This window comes from Lycium barbarum, chromosome 2, assembly GCF_019175385.1.
Source record: "Lycium barbarum isolate Lr01 chromosome 2, ASM1917538v2, whole genome shotgun sequence".
NCBI lineage: Eukaryota > Viridiplantae > Streptophyta > Magnoliopsida > Solanales > Solanaceae > Lycium > Lycium barbarum.
Window position 1 is genome coordinate 85,564,175 of NC_083338.1, and position 20,257 is coordinate 85,584,431.

General features: G+C 41.1%; 1 pseudogene; it reads right to left on the bottom strand.

Moving 5' to 3' along the window:
• Positions 1-19,347: 19,347 nt before the first annotated feature.
• LOC132628665 (probable glycosyltransferase At5g03795) lies at positions 19,348-20,019 on the bottom strand (annotated as a pseudogene).
• Positions 20,020-20,257: the final 238 nt, after the last annotated feature.

Genomic DNA, 20,257 nt, shown 5'->3' on the forward strand with positions numbered 1-20,257 from the left:
TACTGGGTAGACCCTGGATACATAGCATGAGGGTCGTGCCGTCGATATTGCATTAGCTGCTAAAATTCCCGACTCCGGAGGGGATAAAAACCATCCGAGGTGAACAACCCGCTGCAAGGGAGATGTTCGCGGTCGAGGAAGCGACACCTCAGCCCAAAAAATCGAATCAAAAGGAAGAAGGTTCAACCAGGGGAAAAGACAGCAAATAGCAATCAAAGCACTCGGGGTTAGATCCGGGGTATGAAGAGGATGATTTCGGTGTACCCAGATCATTCGTCATGCCATATGACTCGGATGAAACCAAGTCAATAGTAGAGGAGCTGGAGCAGATCATCTTGTTCGAATATCTACCGGACAGAAAGGTATACCTGGGCACGGGGTTAACCCCGGAGCTCAGGAACAAGTTAATTGAATTTCTTCGAGCTAATGCCGATTGTTTTGCATGGTCCCATACAGATATGACAAGTATACCACCGGAAGTAACAACTCACAAGCTCAGCTTAGACGGGAGGTTTCCCCTGGTGAAGCAGAAGAGAAGGCCCATGGCAGAGGCAAAACACGCTTTCGTAAAAGACGAGGTAACGAAGCTTTTAAAAATAGGCTCTATCCGGGAGGTCAAGTACCCGGACTGGCTAGCTAACGTAGTAGTGGTGCCGAAGAAAGGTAATAAATTTCGAATGTGTGTTGATTATAAGGATCTTAACAAAGCATGCCCGAAGGATTCATTTCCGTTGCCTCACATCGATAGAATGATCGATGCGACGGTCGGGCATGAGATGTTAAGTTTTCTCGATGGTTACTCCGGGTATAACCAAATCCGGATGCACCCGGAAGATCAAGAGAAAACATCCTTTATTACCCGATATGGGACTTACTTTTACAATGTCATGCCTTTCGGATTCAAAAATGCCGGTACAACTTACCAACGCCTAGTTAATGGGATGTTCGAAGAACAAATAGGGAAAACAATAGAAGTTTATATTGACGACATGGTGGTCAAGTCCCTGGAAACAGAGGACCATTTAAAGCATTTGCAGGAAACCTTCGATATACTCTGCAAGTATAACATGAAGCTCAACCCGGAAAAATGTGCCTTCAGTGTCCGGTCTGGTAAATTTTTGGGATTCATGGTGTCGAACCGGGGAATTGAAATCAACCCGGACAAGATCAAAGCCATCGAGGACATTGAGGTGGTGAATAACATCAAAGGAGTGCAGAGGCTCACCGGAAGGATAGCGGCGCTAAGCCGTTTCATATCGAGGTCCTCGGACAAGAGTCACCGATTTTTCTCCTTACTGAGGAAGAAGAACGACTTCGTTTGGACACCGGAATGCGAAAGATATTTACAAGAATTAAAAAGGTACTTGTCTAGCCCACCGCTATTGCACACACCAAAAGCGGACGAGCAGCTTTTTCTCTACCTTGCTGTCTCCGAGGTAGCGGTAAGTGGCGTTTTGGTCCAGGAGGAATCAACACATTTCCCATATACTATGTAAGTAGAACTTTGGGGGATGCGGAGACCCGCTATCCCCACTTGGAAAAATTGGCATTGTCATTGGTAAGTGCTTCTAGAAACCCTACTTTCAATTCCATCTGATATGTGTAGTGACTACTTACCCCCTAAAAAATGTCATGCACAAACTGGAATTATCGGGCAGACTAACTAAATGGGCCGTAGAAATTAGCGAATATGATATTGAATACAAGCCTCAGACGGCCATCAAGTCCCAGATCTTGGCCGACTTTGTGGCAGACTTAACCCCAGCTATGGTCCCCGAGGTTGAGAAAGAACTTCTGCTAACCTCGGGGAAAGCTTCGGGTATTTGGTCGCTACACACGGATGGAGCCTCGAACCTCAAAGGTTCCGGGCTAGGAATCGTCCTTGGAACCCCGGCCGGGGATGCCATTCGACAATCCATTAGAACTGTTAAATTGACTAACAACGAAGCCGAGTATGAGGCTATAATTGTAGGTTTGGAATTAGCCCGGAGTATGGGGGCCGAAATTATCGAGGCAAAATGCGATTCTCTTTTGGTCGTAAACCAGGTGAACGACATCTTCGAGGTCAAAGACAAACTGATGCAAAGGTATCTGGAGAAAATCCAAGTGATACTACACCGGTTTAAAGAATGGACCATGCAGCATGTACCGAGGGAGCAGAACAGTGAAGCCGATGCATTGGCCAATTTGGGATCTTCGGTCGAAGCGGAAGAAATCAACCCCCGGACTACGGTGCATTTGATGAATTCAACAATAGAAAACGGACATGCCGAAATAAACTCAATGGGTTTAACTTGGGATTGGCGCAACAAATACATCGATTACTTGCGAGATGGAAAGCTCTCGAGCGACCCAAAAGAATCACGGTCACTAAGGACAAAAGCTGCGCGTTTCTGCTTGGTAGACGGCCAACTGTATCGACGGTCTTTCTTCGGACCCCTGGCCAAGTGTTTGGGTCCCGGTGAAACAGAATATGTGATGAGAGAGGTGCACGAGGGGGCCTGCGGCAACCACTCCGGTGCTGAAGCCTTGGTCCGAAAGATTATCAGAGCCGGTTATTACTGGAAATGGATTGAGGAAGATTCAAAGAATTTTGTCCGAAAATGCGACGGGTGTCAAAGACATGCCCCGATGATTCATCAGCCGGGAAGTTGCTGTATTCGGTTGTGTCACCTTGGCCTTTCATGAAGTGGGGAATGGACATTATTGGTCCATTGCCATGGGCACCAGGTAAAGCCCGATTTATTTTGTTTATGACTGACTATTTCTCCAAATGGGTTGAAGCATAGGCCTTCGAAAAAATTAGAGAAAAGGAGGTCATTGACTTCATATGGGACCACATCATCTGTCGTTTCGGCATCCCTGCCGAGATAACTTGTGATAATGGTCCTCAGTTCGTGGGCGGTAAAGTCAACGATTTCCTCGAAGGGTTGAAGATCAAGAAAATTGTATCAACTCCGTATCACCCGTGTGCGAACGGACAGGCAGAATCCACGAACAAAACAATAATTCAAAATCTGAGGAAAAGACTCGAAGCATCAAAGCATCACTGGATGGAAGTATTACCGGAGGTATTGTGGGCTTACAGAACCACATCGAAATCAAGCACGGGAGAAACTCCTTTCTCGTTGGTCTACGGGGCCGAAGCCCTCATTCCCGTAGAGGTTGGGGAACCGAGTCTCCGGTTCAGCTACACCACCGAGGAGTCAAACGAGGAGGCCATGGCCGTAAAACCCGACCTCACGGACGAACTTCGCGAAAACGCGTTGGTCCGTATTGCAGACCGGAAACAGAGAATGGAAAGGTACTACAATCGGAGAGCTAATTTTCGGCATTTCCAAGTTGGGGACTTGGTGCTTCGAAAAGTTACTGTTATAGCCCGTATTTTGTACGTTTGGATATTTCAAAGTCGTCGTGAAAAGTTAAGGGCGAGACCATTTTCAAAAAATTATTTTAATGTACAAGTTGTTATGAATATTATTTATGACTACTATTAGTATGGAAATGTTTGGAAAGGCCATGGGTAGAAAGAGAAATTCGCAAAATGGCTTATGGTAATATTGTGGAAGGCTAGGGGTAAAATGGAAATTTCACAAAGAGTCTTGAAAGTTCATGAAAAATTCCAAGTTGGCCGTGTGGCATAAGTGGTATATGTCCACATTTTATTATTTAATGGGGGCTAATTATAAATTACAAAGATGCATGGGCCAAAGCTTGCACAAGAAGACATTTAGTCTTCTTTGTTATTTTCAAAAAAAATTCTAGAGAAATGGAGGAAGGGGATCATGTGTCTATATTCTTATTTAAGGGACTTAAAAATAAATAGAAGAAGTGGTGGAAAGAATATATAATAAGAAGACCATTAGTCTTCTTTGACCAATTTGGAAAAATTCAAGAAAAAGAAAGAAATTTCTAGAAAAATATGGAGAGAAAGGCATGTGCCCCTCACATGTTCATAATAACTATATATATATATATATATATATATATATATATATATATACATAGAGAGAGATGGCCAAGCAAGACAAAATATTCATCTTCCAATTCAAGAAAAACTTGAAGAGAAAATATAGTAGTATTCGGCCAAGGTTGGCTAAAATGGAGTCCATGGAGTTGATCAAGAAAAAATATTTTCTCCTAGTACTCTAAGTAATTGGAAGGTCCTCTACAACATGGAAGAGTTGTTGGAGCAAGAAAATCCTTCACTTGGACAAATCCATAACCTTGACTAAGAGGAAACTTGAAAGGAAAAGGTAAGAATTTAACCTTCTTTTATATGTTATGGGTGATTATGAGTGTTGTAGAATGAAGGAATCCATGAAATTCATGAAATATGCATATGTATGGTGTTTGGCCGAAAATGTGTTGCATGGTATAGAAATGATGAATTAATTTTATGTAGTATGTTGGTTGTTGTTATAATGTGTAGAAATGGATGAAAATTCATGAGGATATGTGTGTAGTTGTTGTGGCCGAAAATAGGGGTGATGTTGTGAGATATGATGAATCGAATTTATGTAGCATTTTGATTGTTGTTGTGTGGTGGATTTTATGATAAATGAAGGCTTAATGGTTTGAAATGAATATGAAATTGTTGGTGTGTTATGGAAGGAGTTAGTGCGACTTTGTTATGGCTTCTTATATTTGTAAGAATGATATTGTTAATGTGTAGGCTATAAATATAATTCATGAACTTGAAAGTGAGCCATTGTTTGGAAGATTGTAAGTTGGGTGGTGGTAATTGAATGTGAAAGAAGGGGTTAAGTAGTTATTGTTCTTGTTGGAATTGGAAAGTGTTGGATGAAGTAGCATGTTGATTGAATTGTTTTGAAAGTCATGTGAATTGAATTGAATAGAATTGAATTGAATAGAATTGAATGTTGGAGTGTTGCTAGAATAATTGCTAGTGTTGTTGTTGGTTTGGCCGGGTTGAATTCCCGGATTGTTGTTGATTGAAATTGGCCAAGATAGACTCTTGGGGTCGGTATAATTACAGGGGAAATGCTGCCGAAATTTCGGCAGACAAAGTGTTACTTTAAGATTTAACTTCTAAATGCTCTAATCAATGTTTGGTAAATGTGACCAAATTGTAGATTTTGGCGGATTTGCAACTTGAATTTGGAGTAGCATAAGGAGCGGAAAAAGGTATGTCAGGTTTTACCCTTTCTTTCTTGGCATGTCTTAGGCATACTAGGTCGGATACGAGCCTTGGGGACAACTCTATTCTCCGGAATCCGCACCTAAAGTTACCCCTTTTTCATTCAGAAGAATTGAATTAAAAATTGTGTGAAATGTTGGAAAAACTTCCTAAACCTCTAGAACTTGCATAAATAGGACCCGACTACCTTAAAACCCTCACAAGTAACGCCATGACACGTAACATATGCAAATTGTGTACGCTACCTCATTCGGCCCGAGGTGGGCCCATTGTTCCCGGATTTTCCTTATTGTTCCGCTTGACCTATTTTGAAGCAGAATCCAAACGAAACTTTTGATCCTTATCCCGATTATCAAACGATAAATACTGTACCATTCTAATGGAAATATATCTATGATGACCATGATAACGATGACGCTAAGGAAGAGAATACGTCTATGATAAGTATGACAAGAATGATTCCATGACTAAGAGTCTTAAGCGAAGGATTCAATATGAGTATGAAAGTGTCCAACTAGTTCTTGATCTTGAATTCTATTCCTTGGTCATGACACTATTTTCTGAAGATTTCAAAACATGAATTGATGTCTATGATGCCCCTGGTTTCATACTATGTTTTCTTCTAGCGCTATTCTTCGTTGGTAGTCTCGCCTTAAAATACTCGTTCCTTCAAGGTGAGACAAAGCGATCACGATTGTTCCATAATGTAATCGGAGGTCACCGACCTTACGTCACTCCGATGGCTACATGATTTTCTTTGGGCTCTCCTTCATGCTTATATGACATATGTATATAAGATATGTATATGTACATGGGGTGGGGGAAGGGATACATGGGCATGGGAAGGGAAACATGTTTCATTGCCACCTGGTTAGCTGGCTTATCATCCCGGACGCGGGATATATGGGCGAGCCGATGTATTTCGGTGCAATGTGGGCGAGCCGACGTTGTTCGGTGCTATGATATAACATGATATGATATGACATGATATGATATGATACGATACGATATGATATGATAAGACATGACATGATATAAGTTCTATTTTCTATGTCTATGAAAAAGAAATGTTTTTACAAGGGAAAGACAAGCATGCACGGTATTCGCCCTCAGCGACACTCATATGTACAGGTTGCTCTTTTATCCTATGACATGTTCTATGTTTCCAGGCAGTTATTATTCATACGCACATTTCTTACTATGTTACTATTCCTGCCTTATATACTCAGTACGTTGCTCGTACTGACCCCTCTTCTTCGGGGGCTGCGTTTCATGCCGCGCAGGTACACCCAGATGATGCAAAGTTAGCATAGAAGATGTTCCAGCGGAGCTGGTAGGCTCCACTCGTCCTGGAGTGCTGCCGAGTCAGAGTATATGTACTATGACACTTTGTTCGAAGTTAGAGACTTTGCAGACAGAGTCGTGGGTTTCGGGAGTCAGTTTGTATTATGATAAAAGTTTTGCACAGTTACAGACTTTATTTGAGTTGAAAGCAACAAAGAAAATATTTCGGAAAGCTTTGTTATGTATTTCATGTTTATTTGATCTAGAGGTCCAAAGATTATGTATGTAATAAGAGTCTGAGGGTTCGCTCGGCTCCGAATATGGGGTCGGGTGCCCATCACACCCTAGTAAAGTCGGGGTGTGACAGTTACCCTGAACACCAAGAATCCCAACGAAGGAAAACTGGGTCCGAACTGGGAAGGACTGTATAAGATAACCGAGGTAACGGGCAAAGGATCGCATTAGTTGGAATCCATGGACGGGCAACAGTTGTGCAATAACTGGAATGTGGCTCATTTGAAAAGATACTACTGCTAAGGTATGGACTCCTCGTGTTTTTCTATTAACCTTTCTTTTTTGCAGGAAGTCAAGTACCGGATAAAGTTAGAATCTAGGTCTGAAACGTGTTGCACTCTTTTCCTTAGTACGGTTTTGTCCCAAAATGGGTTTTCCGACAAGGTTTTTAATGAGGCAACAAGTACAACGTGTTACTCGACGAAGACAAGGACAAACACCCGGAAACTCGGGGTCACACCCTACGAATGGGGACTTAATAGCGCTTACCCGATCTTGCAGCTCTGATAAGCGCTAGGGGACTATTATACCCACATCGAAGTTTACCTCGATTAGCGAAAATCGGAGGAACTCAACAAGCCAAAACCAGACCTTTTATATTAGGTTTCGATGTAAGGACCAAATGATCAGAATGAATCGTGTCCACTCAGTATTTGCTATGGCAAAACCAAGAACCGGACCTTCTGCATTAGGTTTCGATGTAAGGACCAAACGATCAGAATGAATCGTGTCCATTTAGTATTTGCTACGGCAAAAGTAGAAGGAAACAATTCTCATATCTTGTACAAATACTTGCAATACAAAAATCAACGAAAGTTCAGATAATGATATCTGAGATGTATTCTTGTTAAAACACTCTACCCCGATGATTATCGTCGTATTTCGACAGTACTTCATTCATATACCCTATTCCAGGCACTATGGTCGAAATTCGACAAAAGCAACAAAGTCATAGTCAACCGAGCCAAAATCGTTAATCCCTCAAATGGGGACTGTTACATCAAAATTTAACTAAGGCTGAGATTCAGGTGTCCGAAAAATACCGGCCCTAAAAAATAGCTGAAAAATACCGGCCCAAAAAAATAGCCGAAGAATACTGGCCTTAAAAATGCCCATCGTGATTCGGAGACGTCTGAATTCACAAAGCATAAGATAAGTCCCACGGGCAAAAACTCCATCAAATTCCCGGACAAAATGTACCGGATGAAGAGAAAAGCCAATATTCAGGCATAGTCAGAAATAATGACTCCTTAAAACGGACCGATAATTCAGGCAGAAGTCATAACAAACATTCAAACAAAGTAAAGAATCAAGAAAAATGCATGTTCTATTTATACAAAGGATTTTACATCGGAGACTCCTACAAAGGCAAAAAATAAAAGGCTAAGTACAGGCCGTAATCTATCCGGTATGGCTGGATCCGGAGTGTTCGGACACTGTCCGCTCGGAGTCGTCGGAGTCAGCCCCGAAAGCACCCTTAGCCTCTTCCTCGACTCTTTTAGCCTCGAGTATCAGGGCCGGAAGATCCACAAAGTCATGCCCAACTTGCTCAAGGGTGATCCTCCGAGACTTCCACTTCTTATACTCCACAACAATAGTAGTATGAGCCTCGGCGGCCTCCACGCTTTTAAGGGCTTCTTCCAAATCGGCTTCGGCCTGGGCTAACTTTCCCACCCGTACGTCCCGATCTTCTTCGAGGACCTTTTGCATTTGAATGTATGACTTGAGCTCGGCCTTGAGAGAGTCATTAGCATCAACCGTTTCCTCGAGCTCGGTTTTTAGATCATCACATATCTGGGCCCTCTTCTCCGCCTTCTCCTCAAACACCCTCATACACTCTTTGTACCGGACACTCTCAGATTCGAGCAGCCGATGCCTCTAGGCCATGCTCGTAGCATTGGACTTGACAGAGTCCAGCTCCTCCCGGAGTTGAGAGATGGTGGTTTCGAGCTCACCAAGCCTTGAGGAAAAATGAGTGTTGTCTCGGCTAAGGCCGATCTTGTCCGCTTCGAGACGCCGGTTATATTCGACCATCTCGGCCAGCTCACCCTTTAATCGACAGTTTTCGGCCTTTGTTGCGTCGAGCTCGGGTTGGAGGTTGGAAAGAGTGACTGCTCGGTTCAACTCGTCCTCCTTCACCCGCAGAAGGTGTTGGAATTTCTCCGTTTCTTGACCTTGGGCATCCAGTTGGCCCTTAAGATCGTCCACCTCTTGCTGAGCACGGACGAAGGCTTCGTTGACAAGCACCACACTCTGCAAATGAAGGTAAAAACTTGAATAAACGAGATTAAAATTCTCAATGAAATTATGCAAGGATGGTTGATAAGCTTACTCGATTGCCCACGTGCATACCCTCGTTAATGAGGCACTGCCAAGGGACTCCGTTCATCTTTCGTTTGTCTGAGTCCGAGACAAGGGGCCTCAGGTAGCTTGCCACACCCACCGAACGAGAAAGAAAGCTGCAATCCTCGGGAACGGTGATCACAGCCGATCTTGTCCTCCTCGGTTCCACACTTGGGGCCGGAAAGGTGCGCACCAAGCTATCCCTAGCACCGAACTCGGTGGTCCGACTAGCCGCCCTCGTGGCTCGAGGGATCGGGAGATGTCTAAAACCAGCAACTTCGCCGGTAGCAAGAGGGGTGTTCGAGAACATGTCATCAAACTCATCCGACCTTGGAGCTGGAGTTGAACTCAGAGCTGCCTCAGCAGCTTCGGTAAAAGCAGGGACCTCCGAAGTTGCAGCAGTCTCATAATCGGGCAACGGACTAACATCCGTGGGGACTTCGGTCTCGGGGACCGGCTCAATCCTTTGAGCGGCTTCGGCAGCAGATGCCTTCCTGGATCTTCTTGTCCTTTGCAGAGGGGCTTCCTCGAAAGAAGCATCACCTGAAATATCAACCAATTCAATCGACCTTAGAGGAGTAGGGTAATGAATTTCTTCCCCACCTGTGTGTGATGCCGGAACTGAAGGTCCTTCCCCGGCTGAAGGAAATGGTGAAACGGTGATACCCTCCTCCGGAATGGGAGCCACAGAAGGGGCCACGCTGATCCTCCGAACGAGGAGCTCGGGCTCTGCTTCATCCCTTAAAGTCCTAACGACGCTCCTCGCCCTTTTCTTCGGTTTCTGCCCTTTGTCCGAAGGATTTTTTCTTTTGTTAGCAGTAGCAAGGATACGGGATGCACCCGTCGAGTCGAACTCGGGTGCCAGCGTAGCGGGTTCATATATTGATTCCGGTCTCGGATCCACCGAACCCTTGGGCAAACCTGAAAGTCGAAGATGTTACACAAAGGGGAGGTGGAAAAATGTCATGAACGCCAATAGAAGCAAAGTATTACCGTGGTTTTGAGCAATCCATCGGCCACGAGAAAGGTGTCCCCATGTCCGGTCGTCATGGGTATATTGACTGAGAAGAGCAGTAACCCATTCGTTGAGATTCCAGACAGCCGGAGGTATCCAACCCGTGGCTGATACAGTAAAGAGGACAAAGTAGTGAGAATGTGGAAGAATTAGTGTTTGGCAAAGCATACAAAAGCAATTATTAAAAGAGTTCAGACTTATGATTATTATTCCACCTCTCCGGAAAGGGCATGCAGTTGTCCGGAATAATGTCCGAGGTCCGCACCCGAACATAGCGCTCCAACCAACCCCGGTCTCTATCTTCGTCCATTTTTGAAAAAATTAGATTCCGGCTACGCTTAGCGAGCTTTATTACACCACCCCGGAACAACCTCGGGGAGTATAACCGTATTAAGTGGGTCAGCGTGAATTCCTTTCCTGTATTATTGGCCAACAGCAGGAGGCAAGCCACGGTCCTCCAAACAATCGGACCAATCTGCGCCAAGGTTGCGTTGTAAGTCCGGCACATGTCTAAGATGACCGGATCGATCGGGGGGTCGAGCTTGAGGGTGAAAGGGTAAGTATAAACGTATAAGAAGCCCTCCCGATGGTCGGTGACTGATTCGTCTGGCCCGGGGGCAAAAACTTGGACTGAACGGTTGTCCCATCCACAATCAGCCCGGACTAAGTCGAGTTTATCCTCGGTAATGGATAAGGGATATCGTCTCACATCAAACCCTCTATCTGATACCGGAGAAGGTTTTTCAACCTCGAAATCTTTGTTGAAATTAGGTTTGGCCGGTACAATGTCCGAAGTGTAGAATTACACAGCCGTGGAGATGAGAGAAGGTTGAGTATTATTGATTAATTGATCATGTACGATTAGCTCTATTTATACACATAGTAATTGTAGAGTCCTAAGTAGTAAACAACTAGGAAATACAGAAATACACTCCTAATATGTATACAACTGCATGTACACTTAAGCTAGGAAAACCTATTGTAAGTCAACTAGGTTATCTCATAGATGGAAGACTTCATATCCATGCATGAGTCTTCTATCTCACAACACTTCCCCTCAAGCTTGTGAGGTGGTGGTATGCACACTCCTAGCTTGCTTCTGAATCTTGTGAACTCCTGCTTTGTCAATGCCTTAGTGTGAATATCTGCCAGTTGATCTTTAGTTCTCACAAAGTGTGTCACAAGCTGTCCTCTAGCTACCTTCTCCCTTACAAAGTGATAATCCATTTCCACATGTTTAGTTCTAGCATGTAAAACTGGATTTACTGTCATGTATAATGCACTGATGTTGTCATAAAATAGTGTTGGTGCTGATTTCAAGTACACTCCTATATCATTAAGAATGTATATTATCCAAGTCATTTCAGCTGTTGTTGAGGCCAGTGCTCTATATTCTGCTTCAGCACTGGACCTTGACACTGTATGCTGCTTTCTAGAGGCCCAAGAAATGCAATTTGCACCTAGATATATTGAGTAACCTGTAGTTGACCTCCTTGTTATTGCACAACCTCCCCAATCTGCATCTGAGAATCCATATAATGTAAGTGGTGATCTAGCTAGCAACCTCAGACCATAGTTTGATGTCCCTCTCACATATCTAAGAATCCTCTTTACAGCCTGAAAATGTTCAGTGTTTGGAGCCTGCATAAATTGGATAACTAGATTAACTGCATGTGATATATCAGGCCTAGTTAGACACAGATATTGGAGACTTCCTACAACACTCCTATACAATGGTGCATCAGCTGTGTTTCCTGTTGCTAGTTGTAGACCATGTTTTTGTGCCAAAGGTGTGCCGACTAGTTTTGCAAGTGCCATATTAGTCTTCTTCAGCAATTCTGCAGCATACTTCCCTTGACTCAGATGGATCCCTCCTTTGAAATAATGTACTTCAATTCCTAAGAAGAAGTGTAATGGTCCAAGATCTTTCATAGCAAACTATTTTGCAAGGCCAGAAATTATATCACTAATGAACTCATCTGAGCTTCCAGTGATAATAATGTCATCCACATATAGAAGAAGTAAGATAATACCTCTTCTATTCTTAACGACGAACAATGATGAGTCTGCTTTGCTGCATTGAAAACCAAGGTGTAGTAAGTAAATACTAAACATGTCAAACCAGGATCTAGGTGCTTGTTTGAGCCCATACAATGCCTTCTTGAGGAGACATACATGATCTGGATATCTTGGATCAATGAACCCTGGTGGCTGACTCATATACACTTCTTCTTGAAGAAATCCATGTAAAAAAGCATTCTTAATATCCAATTGCCTTATAGACCAGTGCAAGCTTATAACAATAGACAGAACCACCCTTATAGTTGTAGCTTTGACTACTGGACTAAATGTTTCTTCAAAATCAATGCCTTCAAGTTGTGAGTATCCCTTGGCAACCAACCTGGCCTGGTATCTATCAATAGTGCCATCAGACTTCAACTTAGTCTTGAACACCCATTTTGAGCCAACAATATTCATGTCTGCAGTTCTGGAAACAAGAATCCAAGTCTGATTCTTGTTTAGTGCATCAATTTCCTCTTGCATAGCTGCATACCAGTGGGGACTAGCAAGTGCTTGTTTCACACTTTTTGGCTCCACATCTATCTTTTCAGCAGTCAATGAAGTGTGAGTCATGGGCATTTTCTTTGCCTTGTGTCTAGTCATCATGTGATGTCCTTCTGCTGCTTCTAATTCACCTGTTTGAGCAGGTTCACTTGGATCTGAGGGGACTTGTATAGGTATATTGTCAACTTCCAATTGTATGCCTTGTGGATCCTGTACTGCAACACTGTTAGGACCTTGAGTTCCTCCATTTTCTTGTGTATGAGCATTATCACCACCTGTATGAACATCACCTGCATGAACATTATCATCACTTGTGACACTGTTTGTGTCATCTTCACTGCTGTTAGGATTATCATCTTGTGTCACATTTCCTTCCACATCATGGGCAGCAGCTTGAGCAAGCTCATGCACAAACTCAGTGTTTGTGTTAGTCGTCTGCAGTTCTTCCACAAGGCTCACATCATCTCTTGTCTCAACATTGTTATTAGATTCTAACAACACTTCCCCTCAGATGTTACTGTGACCTGAAAGCTCCGCCTGTTCCTGTATATTAGGAAAGAACTCATGGAAAGTAGCTAGGTGAGGTGAGGACACTGTGGCACTTGGTTGATCTGTTTGAACATAGGGTAGAGTAAGCTCATCAAAAATAACATGTCTAGACACATAGACTTTCCTAGTCTGTGAATGATAGCATCTACATCCCTTGTGTAGACTGCTATAGCCAATGAACACACAAGGGTATGTTTTAGGTGAAAATTTGTTTTGTCCCTTTATATAAGGATAACACCTACAACCAAAGACTTTCAGGCTGTTATAGTCTGGTTCAACACCATGCAACTTCACAAAAGGAACTTCATTCTTTAGAACTGAAGATGGCATCCTATTTATCAAAAACACAGCTGTAAAAAAGGCTTCAACCCACAGAAATTAAGGCAATCTAGCATGAAACAAAAGTGTCAATCCAGTCTCTATTATATGTCTGTGTTTTCTTTCAGATATGCCATTTTGTTCTGGGGTGTCTGGACAAGGTATATGCCTGATAATACCACAGTTTTCCAAGTGCTTGACAAAATCAGTCTGAATGAATTCACCACCTCCATCACATTGGAATATCTTAATAGTGTTAGAAAACTGTTTTTCAACCATCTTTTGGAATTTAAGAAACACTTCATAAAACTCAGATTTCTTTCTTAAGGGATAAAGCCATGTATATCTTGTATGGTCATCCACAAAGACCACATAGTACTTCATATGTTGAGAGGACACAACTGGTGCTGGACCCCAGAGATTACAATGTATCTTATGTAAAGGAAACTTCTCAATTTTATTTCTTGAATCAAAAGGAAGTTTACAACTTTTCCCTAACAGATAGCTAGTACAGACAGTAGGCACTTTATTCTAACTTCTAACATCAATATTCTTGCTACTACTCAATAATTTTAAAGACTTCAAACTAAGATGACCTAATCTAGAGTGCCAAATACTCTCTGACTTCTTCCAATCCCGTGTTGTTGCTAAGGCATAGAGGTTGTTATCTTCCAATTGATATAGTCCTTTTGTATTAGGTCCCTTGGCCAGTAGTGTCCCTGACTTCTTGTCCTTAACAGAAAAACCAAACTCATCAAACTCAAGTTTTGCACAATTATCCTTTGCAATTTTACTAACTGACAGAAGCCTTTTTGCAATGTTAGGAACTACAAGTATATCCTTAATATGCAATCCTGATTTCTTTGTATTGCCAACGTGTGTAATATCTAACTGTGCACCATTCCCAACAATTATTTTATCAGTTCCTTTATAAGTGTGGAGATCAGACAGATTACCTGTTGTATTTGTTATGTGTGTAGTGGCACCTGAGTCCATATACATGGCTTCATCCTCACCTGTAGGATTCTGCAGGTTGACAGCAGCTAAGGCCTGAGGAAGATCTTCTTCAGCCTGATACGAGTAGTCCTATCTGTAAAAGCACTTCAAGGCTGAATGATTGTTTCTTCCACAAATTTGACAGGCCTCAGTACTAGTTTTTCCTTTTCCATTATTTGAACCCTGCATGCCTTGGTTATTCTGAGTGTTTTGGTTTGTGGTAGCCTGTCCTGCAGGTCTGAAACCCCTTCCTCTTGAATTGTAGTTGGAGTTTCCTCTTCTTTGATTATAGTTTCCTCTTCCCCTACCTCTTTGTGTAGTGAAAACCATATTGTAGTTTTGTTGTGGGATCTCCTCCTCTTCTTCCCTCATGTCAAAACCTCTAAGAGAGTTGAAAAATTCATTCAGTGTGGGATATGGAGCTTTGCCCAACATGACAGTCCTAAAGGTCTTATACTTTGAACCTAGACCTCTGGCAAAGTTAATGACTTTGCTATCTTCATCGACTGGCTTGTGTATAGCAGCAAGGCCATCACATATGCCCTTGAATTCTTTCAAATACTCATCAAGTTTCTTTGTCCCTAACTTAATGTTTTGCAGTTGTTGCTTAAGTTGGAACTCTTTATCCTTTGTTGCTTGAAGGTAGGCTTCCTCCAAGCACTCCCACATCTCTTTGGCAGTGTTGCATCCAACAATGAGGTACATACTTTCCTCAGTCATTGTTCCTGATATCCAAGTCCTCTAAGAGATCTTCTCCTTCTCTTTTTCATCAGCAGTCTTTCCAGTATCATCTTTGTCCTCAGATGGACCTGTCTCGGGCTTGTTTTCATGGACTATTTTTGTCACTTTTATGACTTGCATCAACTGCATGATTTGAGTTCTCCAAATAAGGTAGTTTGTAGGCTTTAGCTTGATAGGACAAGCAGCCATAAGGTGATGCAGTGAGGAAGCAGAGAGGGACAAGGAAGAGGAGGCAAAGTTTGAGGCCATTGTTGTGTTTACTGATAACAAGTTTTTGCAGCGTAGATGTGTGTTTAATGCTCTGATACCATGTAGAATTACACAGCCGTGGAGATGAGAGAAGGTTGAGTATTATTGATTAATTGATCATGTACGATTAGCTCTATTTATACACATAGTAATTGTAGAGTCCTAAGTAGTAAACAACTAGGAAATACAGAAATACACTCCTAATATGTATACAACTGCATGTACACTTAAGCTAGGAAAACCTATTGTAAGTCAACTAGGTTATCTCATAGATGGAAGACTTCATATCCATGCATGAGTCTTCTATCTCACAACACGAAGCAGTAGGCTCGAAGGTGATTTTTGCCTTAGGCGGTGAAGTTGGCTCGGTTCCTTGAGACGAAACCGAGGAAACATCATGGGAAGTGGTTTTGGTGTTAGCAGACATTTGAAAATATGGAAAAGAAAGATTGGGTGAAGTCGAAAAGGAAGTTAAAAAGTGGAGTAAGGGAACAATCAGAATTCAAAAATGGTGAAGAACAAGAGGAAGAAGCAGCAACACACTTACAAGAACGACTAGTGGAGAAGTTGGCAGAATCGTTCCTTTTTACGTAGTATAAGCAACGAATCAACAAGAAATGTGAGTTGAAAGATGATAAGTGAAGAACTGAAATGGAGAAGAAGTGAAGAATTGAAAACAGAGAAGAAGTGAGTTGAAGAGGTAAAAATGTTCAAATGAAGAGGTAAAGGACGTTATATAGGCATGGGATCGAGGCGGTTACAGATCCCAGCCAACCGGGGAGAGCCACGTGTCTCATAATTAATGAGAAGTGACTTGAAACGACGTGTGTTACGGCGGTTGTCAGAGCTGACCGCCCGGGATGAGACACGTGGCTGATGAAAGGTGGGACGTGACGCAACTGTTCCCGCCAAAATGAAAAGATAAGAACGAGCATTCGGAACCACCGGTTTCTGATTCATCCACTTCCCGTTACTCCGATAAAACTATGGTCCGGGAAGTGTGGGGACTATCTGTATACGGTAAAAATTGGATATATGTTAAACCGGTAAGACCGGAGACCGAGGGAAGAAAGGGACAAGCACGTGCACGAAGACTTTCTTTCTGGACCGGAGGAGTGCTTGAACCGAAGAAAAGGAAGGGCATCATTTGGTCCGGCTTCTCCATAGCCGAGTTGGTCGTGGTCGTTGGTCCGTTTGATCGTGGCCGTTGGTCTGAGTGATCTGTTACACAATTGCCACGCGTCAATACCGTTCTGCCACATTGTGCTGCCAATCGTATGGGTGTCAGACCGTACGACCAACCTTATCCATTTTAGGGTTATTCTTTATTCTTTAGGGCCTTATGTTGTATGAAGCCCATGAGGCAAAACTATAAATAGGGGTCATTACCCTACTTTTAGGGGTTGGCTTCTCAGATCTAGAACATATTGTAATAGCAAAATATACAACATTCTCCTACTTATTATCTGATTTTGGTCCGGATATATTGTGTTCATCTTTAGATTTGTGCAATCACACAATATTCAATATATTAACATATACGTTTAGCACATACCATCAATTACTATTTAGATCATTAATAGTTGATTCTATTCCATTTTCTCTCAATTAAAGAATAGATTAAAGTTTAACCACATACCCTATACCTCACTCATAAATTTAATTGATTATCCAAATTTGGGGTAAACAGTATTTTTGCTTGCTCTTTTTTAGTCAGTGGTATTTGTTTCCTCATTTTGTTATTTCTCCTTCACGAGAGAAGTAAAGATCAGTGAGCTTATCCTGATTTTCAATTTCTCCTCTCTTTTCTTTGACAATCTATAACTGAAGTAAGACTAATTTTATGGGTTCATAGGATAGTCTCTAATGCTGAGAAAGCTATTGAAGTTTATTTTTCTAACTTTTAAAATGTCTCCAGTAACAAATTCAGTTCTCTCTATCTGAAGTAAGCACTCTTATTAGACAAGTGTCTTATAATTACCTGGTCTTGATTTTTTTTTTTTTTAAATCTTTTGGTGTTAATTGCAATTAAAAATGATTTTCTCAAATGGTCTCTTCTTAGTATGGATTTTGAGAAGTTCAAAATCTACTCCAATAATTTTTTATTGGTTGCAAGTTTGTCAGATTACTAAGTTCCAGTTCCTACCACTTAGTCCATAGGTTAGGATATGCTGCATTTTCTCGAGATAGACACTGCCGCTTAATTCTGGTTTTTATTTGTCACTATACATCATGATGTTAAGTCGTTAATAACTTATTGCAGACTTCCCCAATATTACTGGCCATGAAAGATGGTGATTTTGCTGTTATTCGGAGGGAGGGAGTAAAATTGAAGATGCAAAGTGTTTTCCTCGATGCGTAATATTTGCTCACAAGTGCGTGAAGAATGCCCAGTTTAGAGAACAAGTATCTGAAGGAGGCTACGGAACTACTGATTTGAATTAAATGTTAGTATGCGTCTAGAGAAGATGTGTTGAGTATTTTTTTTTTTTTTTCATTTCTTATCTTCTTTGCGTATAAAGGTGTACATAGAATCTGATAACTTGTGATGTTGTAAACATTTTTATGATTCAATTAAATATTGATGTTACTTATTACAAAATTACTCTTATTGATTTTATTATAATAATGATTGTATAGGTGATTTAATTATAAAATTACGTGATATATGCATTAGTTGTAAGTAATAAAAATTATAATAAATTTTTTATAAGAAAGTCTAAATATTGGATAGATTGCGGGAGTAATAAACGTTAGAAAATGAAATGTAATGTCTTAAAAAATAAAAATAAATTGTGGAGGTTAGAACCCCACAAAATATAACAAAAAAAATTATAATAAAAATAAAAGTATAGCGGGAAAACTATCGTAACAACAAATGCAATTTGTAAATTTAAACCCCGCAATTTGAGTGTTTTTTTCGTAGTGAGACTTAGATTAAGTATTCTTGCGATTCTGGGTCCTTGTTTCAATCCTGGGTTTCAGCTTCTAGGCATGAAGTAGCATTATTTGTAGTTTTTGAAAATCCTATTAATTCCTTTGAAATTTCTTATAATCCCCGAAATTAATTTCGGCGAACTTAAGCGGGAGTTTGAAAAACTATCGAAACAACAAATGCAATTTGTAAATTTAAACCCCGCAATTGGAGTGTTTTTTCGTAGTGAGACTTGGATTAAGTACTCTTGCGATCTCGGTCCTTGTTTCAATTCTGGGTTTCAGCTTCTAGGCCTGAAGTAACATTATTTATAGTTCTAGAGAATCCTATTAATTCCTTTGAAGTTTCTTATAATGCCTCCTACCTTATTCAAAATTTTGCCTTCCTAGCCAGTTATGGGGTTTCAACATCAATAGTGCCCATCATTGCAGGTCACAAAAGATATATTTTGAATTTCAAATATGACTTTTTTCATTTTTGCTTAAGCGAATATGAAAATTTAAGTTCAAATTAAGTGGATATTGTTGAAAAAACTTAAAAATATTGCCTGGATAAAGATTGATAGTTCAAATTTTTAAAAATATATTACTTTCAGTCTCGAACATACACGTTTGAAACTTTAGGCACAATAATAAAAAGTTTGGGCTTGATAAGTCAAACTTGAAACAAAAATGTCAAGCGTTTGCTACCAAACATTATATACGAAATTTTATAAATTCAGTCATGTATGCTTGAAATTGGTTCCAAAAGCGGCTAACGGCAAATTTTTACTTGTCAAGAGTTGCAATGATGTTTTAGTAGATTAAAATCCTTACTGTGTAATGTTCCAACAAATTCAATATATTCTTTCAATTGGTTTTCCAAAATTCACCTACTCACTGTTCTGGTACCTTGTCATCTCGTATAGTTTCCTTGGCAGTTGTATTGGGAAAGAAAGTTAAAGGGTTCATTGGAACCCCAATGAAGAATCGGATTAATATACAAAATCAAGCTGGTATGATCTGGTAAAACGTTCATTGAAGCCTTAAAGAACTTCTCCTTAGCCACAACTCATACATAACCATATAAAAGGCATCAAAATCAACAGGAGAAACATGCCACTGGAAGTGTTTTCTTACCTTCAGAACCTTGCTTTGCAATACCAAGTACTCCGGTTTAGTTATGCCTTTTAGGATTTTCTTCAATAAAGGGATGTCTAATGTGGCAACGATGAAAATGCTTCCAATCTAATATGTCTGCAAATGGAAGATCATAATGGTTCGCGATAATCACAGGTACACAGCCATAGAACAAGGCATCAGCAATGCGAGCAGTGTTGACTTCATAGCCTTTCACATGAAGGCAGAATTTGCTATCAAGAAGTTCTTTGGCATAAGAACTTTCAAGGCGACCAAAGTGCACAAAGATGTCGGAATCATTTCCCCACGACTCTAGAAGCTTTTCACGTACAGGAGAATTTGGTGATCCAGCAAAAAATCCCAGCTTTTTCGTGAAACCATTCAATAAAATGAGTTTCTCTACATGAAGAGTGCCCTCTTCGTCCGCATTAAACCCCCGACATGGAAAACAAAGTTATGAACAATATATTCATGTAAAAGCTTCTCTAACAGTACAAAGTGAATATTATCTTTGATGGTGAAACCTAATACTTTTTACGGATGGCAAACCCAACAGAGAAATGGAAACAACATCAAAGGAGCTTCTGAAACCTTTGTCCATGAGCTTCCTATCTTGGAGCTACATGCCACCTTATTCAAAGCTACACTAGAGCTCGAATTTTCTCTACTCTCTTGAAGCATCCAGCTTG